Genomic DNA, 6793 nt, shown 5'->3' with positions numbered 1-6793 from the left:
GGTACCAGCGGACAGTCTAAACCCAGAGCATTGCCTTACTTCTAAATTATCTGCAACATACTTAAAGGACTACCTAGTCTACTGCTGGTGAGTCAGCTTTCTCATGAGTGACTGTTCTGCTGCTGACCATCCTCTCCGTGCTATTTGTACAAACCAGCTTGTCAAAAGCTTTCTACTTACACAAGTGCTTCTTGGACTGCGTGGGAGACCGTGCCTTCAGTAAAGTGTTTTATGTAGTTATTCTGCCTGCATTTATTAGTTGGAGGAAGTCTGCCTCATTTTTTTAACATTAGCGAGCACAGCACTCTTCATTATTGTCACCGTATTTTACTTCGGGAGCACTTGTGCTGCTTGTGCCTGTACTTTCAATCATCTATTAAATGTGTCACCGACGATCTGCTATGTGCCAAAAGTTTGACTTTCTTAAACAGTGAGCCCCAGAGCCTGTATTTATTTTACAACTATCCACAGGGCAGTTGCAGCCATGGCAATAATCAGCGGTGAGCACTTTCTTTAATGTTAGAGGCCTGCCTGGTACTTTAGGAAAGCAGCGGTGAGTGCATTTTGTTCTGTTAATCCAGTAACCACGCTTGTTTGAGTTTAAATTTAACACGCACGCGCTCAAGCTGTTTACCTTGAGCTTCAAGAATTATGAGGGAGGCTCCATCTACATTCTTCTGCCTTGCATTCCATGGAGCTGCGAGTCGCCCGAGATGTGACGTTTCTTCCGGTCTTCACTGGGCATGCGTCATAAGATTGTGCCTCGGGTCCCTGGTGAAACGTATCTTCATACGACAATGGCAGTTGTTTAGGACGAGCCTCTACCAAGTTGTGCAGAACGCCTTGCAACATACGAAGTGCACTTTCCGGTACCGTACATTCTATCTTTGTTCCTTTGTACAGTCAGTTTCCTGGGCATCGCCATACATCTTCTCCAGTCTACTGAAATTCCGACTGCAACTATGACTTTCATGACCCTTGAGACATTCTCGGTGCACAAAAACAAAAACCTTGAAGTTCATGGGACGTTTCAACATGTGAAACACATGAAGAGGACTTTATTTCCTTCTCAGCAGGTGGATACTCGGGTCCTAGGTTCGAGTACCGGTGTCATTTTTCTTATTTTTTCTGTATAGTTTATTGATTGATTGCATTTAATAATTTTCCCTTTTGCCAGACTGAATTTAAATGTAAACGTTTTTGCAATGCTATAGTACTATTGAGTATGACATTACTTCTTGCCTTTGTTAGTATGCATTTGAAGATAGATGCATGCATTATCTTGGCTGTGTTTTGTTTTTTACTTATTTAGCCATGTTTTGTCGATTCTAATTTGTGTTTTTATAGTGCTGGGATCTTTGATGTTACATCCCATATTATTCATACTCTTGGTGATGGAGTTGTGTATTGTTCACACTTGTTTGAAGCTTTACTTGAAATTTGGTGGTGAGTTATTTATGGTTATTTAGTGCTAGGATTGCATTGTTTCTTGCATTTTAAATTATTGTGATGTTATTCTTTATTTGAACCAGCGTTATGCTTATTGGGGTCATTTATGTGCTCAACTATCTTGAGGTGCTCCAATTTGTTTTCATTCTTAGTGATGATGAGCTAGAGTGATGCTCAAGTTTTGATGTTTATTATTGTCATGAACCACTTTATAGTGCTCTATTGTTAGAGGTGTTCATGTGCTTGCTATTAGGAGCCGTAGGGGCTCAATTCTTTTGTCATTTCAGATGACCCACTTATAGTGCTCTATGGTTAGAGGAGTTCATCTATTTACTGTCAGGAGCCTCAGGGCTCAGTTTTATTGCTGATTTTATGTTACTTACTGTGAGGAGCTGCATGGGCTCAGTTTTATTCTATTGATAGAGAAGTTGTGCATTTTCTGTGAAGAGCCGTTTTGTCATGAACCACTTTTACTGTGCTCTATGTTTAGAGGAGTTCATGTATTTACTTTGAGGAGTTGGGCTCATTTTATTGTACTTTATTTTGGAGGAATCGAAAATATTCGAATTTGAGGAATTGATATTTCATTTTCTATCTACGGTACTGAGCCATACTGTACCTTTGCTCATTTGTATTGAGATGTTCAGTTTTCATTTCATTTAAGCTTACATCCTTTTGTTAGCTTACGGTGCGTCCTGCGCCCCTTTGATGTTACCTCTTCTTTCCATTACGTTGAAGAGGGTGTTTATTTCCTGTGCATATATGTTCTTTTTTCTGCCTTTCTGCTTCTGCCATCTTCTGTTTCTTCTTATTCATTTTTTTCAATTGAAGGAGGGAGGTGTGTTATATCCTGCTCTTCCTCTCTCTTTGTCCCTCCTTAGTGTTAGTGTCTGCTTGTCTATGTCATGTCTCTGTGATGTCATCCAGGATTCTACCTGTTGCTGTTCAAGGGATTTATCAGTTACCTGGAGACTGAGCAGGAAGTTATCTGCTCCCGGTGGGGTTTCTTACCATATTACATTCCTACCTGAATGCTGTACCTTCTATCTAATCTCAAGAATAAAGATTCTACATGAACATTACAACAAGGACCCTTCATCTTTATTTTATTGAATTTAACATATCTCCCCCCTCCAGCTCTCCCCAGTCCATACAAGCCGTTTATATTGAGGTCGCCGCACAAGATTATCGGCTCTATCCAAAGTGCAAGTTCCTGATCTAGCCATTCAAACAGTTCTGGATTATCATCATTTGGGCCATATACTGATATTATTGTTAATTTTCCTGCAGCAGTTTCCCCTTCAACTATGGCCCATCTCCCCTCAGAATCTTCTTTTTTCCTTCTAAGTTTAAAAACCCCTTTACTTGCTAGTATAGCCACCCCCTTTGTTCTTGTGTCCTGCCCTGTGTTAGCCAGCAACTCGTATCCCATCTGTTCCAACCTAAACTTTTCCTTTCCTAGTATGTGTGTCTCCTGTATGCAAATCATATCTAGTTTTAGCTGCCTAAACAGTGACGCCGCCTTCTGTCTTTTCCCTCCCTCATTTAAACCGCATATGTTCACCGTTGCAATCCTCAATGCCATATTAAATTATAGTTTCCTCCTATAAATTTTACCCGCTTTTTCTTTTTTGTTGCAATTTTTATCTCATTCCAATATGTTTTTTTGTGTTGTTTCTCCATCTTTATCAAATCCTTCCCCCCCCCTTTCCCCCACCCCTTCCCACCCACAGCAGCCCCCCCCCCCTTCTACAGGCAAATAGGTCAATCCTGACCTATGTGTTGGCTGCTTGCATTGTAGCGTCGCCCTCCCCCTCCCTCCCAGTTAGTCCGTATACATAGTCTATAGATCTTAACACATATTCCATAATATAAATCCTTCTTAATCTTCTTTATTTCCCCCTGTGTTGCTCCCTTAACTCATCAAGATACTCCCCTGCTTTTATCTCAGAGAAAAACATCCTTGTGCGGCCACCACTGATAACTTTAAGTTTTGCCGGAAATAACAAATATGCTTCAGCTCCCTGTTGCTGAAAGGGAGTTATTAACTGTCTTAAGCGCCATCGCCTCTCAACAGTGACATGGCAAATGTCAGGTCTCGCAAAGAATGTCACCCCTTCGGCCTTTATTTTAGAATCTGGTCTAGCTTTTTCCATCACCTCCTGTCTTGCCAGAAAATTACCAAAAAATACCAGCATTGCTCTAGGCATATTATCTTGGAGCTCTCCTTGCCTTTTTTTCATTGTCAAAGGAAATCTGTGGGCACTTTGTACCTCCACCTCCCAATTCCACCTAGCCTCAGGGAAGGCTCCTTTTAGTAGCCTGATCACGTATCCCCTTGCATCTTGCCCTTCCACTCCTTCCTCTAGGCCCAAAAGTCTTGCATTGTTCCGTCTCTGACGATTTTCAAAGTCCTCCACTTTCTATTGCAGGTCTTCCACTATCTTTGTCTGGTCCCTCTTAAATTTTTGCCAGTCAGTTACTTCGTCCTCCAATCTTCCCGTCCTTTCCTCTACCAGCTCCACTCTCCCCTCCACTTCCTCAAACTTTTTGTTCATCTTCCTGATAGAGGCCTGTATTTTTTTTGTGTCGTGCCTAGCTCTGCGGCACTCTGTCTTGGCTTCTCCCTGGATTTGTTTTAGCATATTGACTAACAGGTTCAGGGTAGCTTGCTCTTTTGGCCCCTCCTCCCCCCCTGCCATGTCCTTTTCTAGCACCCCTGGTGACCCTTGCTGCCCCTCTTGAAAAAGGCCTGCAGTGTCGGAGTAAACCCACAAGAGCTTTTTATTTGCTTTGGCGTTCACATTGCGTTTTGAGACTGACCTTTTCTTTTTCTGTTTATTTACTGTATCAGATTCAGTATTCTCTTCATCCTCCTCTGACAATAGCTCTGAAGTCTCTGAGTCTTCTCCAGCGCTTGATGAGGTTGAGCCCTCATTAACCGAAATTTTTTTATCTCCCTCACGTTCTTTCTGTGAGTCCAAGCTCACCATGCTTCCCCATTTTGAGTCCGTTTTTGCCCTCAGACTGTTACTCATCTCTGCTTCTACTTGCAGCAGTGCGTCTAGCATTGAGGCATTGTTATTCTTGCCTTCAATCTCTTTTAAGGTTAGCTCTTCATTACCTTTTATTTCTTGGGGATTCCTCTCCCCCTTGTAGAATTCTGCTCCGAGAATCGTTTCAGCCAACACCGTCTCCGCAGCGTGAGCTGTCTCTCCCAGTGCTCCTTCCTCCTCTATCCTAGGCGTGTTCGCTCCAGCGCATTCTCCTGGTTGCACTGGTTGCTCGGCAACCCTATTGCCGCCGTCCGTGAGGAGAGTTTGTTTTGCGCTGCACCCTGTTGAGCCAGCACCGTTTCTTCCAGGCTGAATCCCCGTTCGCTCTACTGCCCGCTCCACGAGTTCTACACGGCTCTCAGCGCCGCCCGCCTTCTCCGCGGTCTGACTCACCGAAGTAAGTGCGAGTCCCGCTCTTACAGTTCCATCAGGTCCGCCAGATCCGCCGAGCTGAGCCGCCATGGGTTTCCTGGTAAACGTCTCCGATAAGGTAGGCTGTCTCAACGCTGTGTCCTTCTCTTTGTCTTTATTTACAGAGTTGGGGTTTTTGGTGCTCTGTTTGATTTCACCAGGCTCTTTTTCGGCTACTATGTTTCCTTTTCCCCCTTGTAGTAAGCCAAACTTTTCTGCTCCAGTTTGTGCTTTTAACTCCGCTTTCTTTTCACGCTCTATCTTCCTCTGCTGTGTTTTCTGTGAGGCACTTAGAGCGGGGGTAATTTTCCTGCTTGACATTGGAACCTTCGGTATGGCCCCTGGGCCGCTGCCTTCCTTGGATCGTGCTGACATTATTGACTTCTTCCAATTAGTGGGTCCAGCCCAGCATTTCTTCTGTGCCACTTTCCAAAGCCTCAATACCGACCAGTAAATAATCCACATGCTCGCGTTTTACAGCATCATTCCTGATCATTGATTCTGACTCTGCAGGAGAGGGAGTGTAATGCGACTACACCCTACAATGCTTTAGCGGCCATCTTTGCCTCATCAAGAACCAACTGTGTCTGAACCTTCTCATATTTTTTCTGCTGTTTTTATTTGCATTACTTTCCAAGCTTCGTTGTATGCAGCGTATATACCAGCCACTATGAAACGTTTTGACGCTGTTTGCGTGGTCCCAGTATGAAATCTCGTAAGTCAGCACCGTCTTTAAGTAAAGTCAAGTTGTAGAAAATAAGAAGTATTGATGTACATAGGCTACGTTCATTTCCCATTACCCACTCCCCTCCCTGCACGCACCATGAATATTGTAAAGCATTGACTGCATCCCTCAGCCCGCAAAGGCCTGTACCCATGTGTACAAACAACAGCCATCTTAAGCACCTTGGCCTCTTGCCCACTCATTAGAATCCCTGGTTTCCCTCCCGCGCGCATCTGAGCACCACCCCCCCCCTCTCCCACTCTCACATATGTAGACCATGAAACCCAGCACTCTGCGCGACCCTGCTATGAAAGGCAACTCTCCTGCTTGACCCAGGCACCCCTCATTTCCCTCTTGAGGAGGCACCCTTCGCCTCAGCTGACATAGCCCCCCCCCCCCCAGTTGTATCTGACTGCCCCTGTTCTCTCATGTACAGGTCATAAGATCTCTCTCTCTCTCTCTGCGCGACTCTGGCCCTGCATGCACCCTGACCCCCCCCTCCTTCTCCTCATATGAGCAAGTCGTAAACCCTCTCCTTTCGCAAAGCCCTGTCCTTGAGAGTCACGGCCGCGCCTGACCAGCACCTCCTTCCCTTCCATGAATACCCCTCTATTGACAAGCCCTCCCTCCGCGCTCGATTGTCCACGCAGGCATGAATACCACTCCTTTGATGACCCCTTCCCCCGAGTCCGGCTGACTACACATGTCCGAGGCCATCGCCTAAGCCAGGAGATACCATTTACTGCCCTCATTGTATGCCTAGCCACCCCACCCCCTGGGCCATGATCAGGCGCACACATCCTACGACACACTCAGTTGCACGATCGCCCTTCCCTCTTATCAGCAGGTCAAGGGTCCCCATTGTGAACGTATGTGGAGTAGGATCATCACGAGGATTATAGGAATGTTTTCCTTTTGCGACACATTGACCTGATTGTATCATCAAATGTTCTGCAAATGTATATAAGCCGGAGTCTCACGCTCACTTGTTAGAGCACCTCCCGAAAGACACTGTGTTTCGTGTCCGAAATGATTGGCTCTCCTCATGAGTAATAAACTCTGTTCTTGATTCCTGCTCCCAGCGCCCGTCTCTTTATTTGGTAAATTATTCGGAATGGAAACGAAGAGGCGGTTTGCGCCAGCAGCCTGGGCA

This window comes from Lissotriton vulgaris, unplaced genomic scaffold (assembly GCF_964263255.1).
Source record: "Lissotriton vulgaris unplaced genomic scaffold, aLisVul1.2 SCAFFOLD_4905, whole genome shotgun sequence".
Taxonomy (NCBI): domain Eukaryota; kingdom Metazoa; phylum Chordata; class Amphibia; order Caudata; family Salamandridae; genus Lissotriton; species Lissotriton vulgaris.
This window is presented reverse-complemented; position numbering follows the sequence as displayed.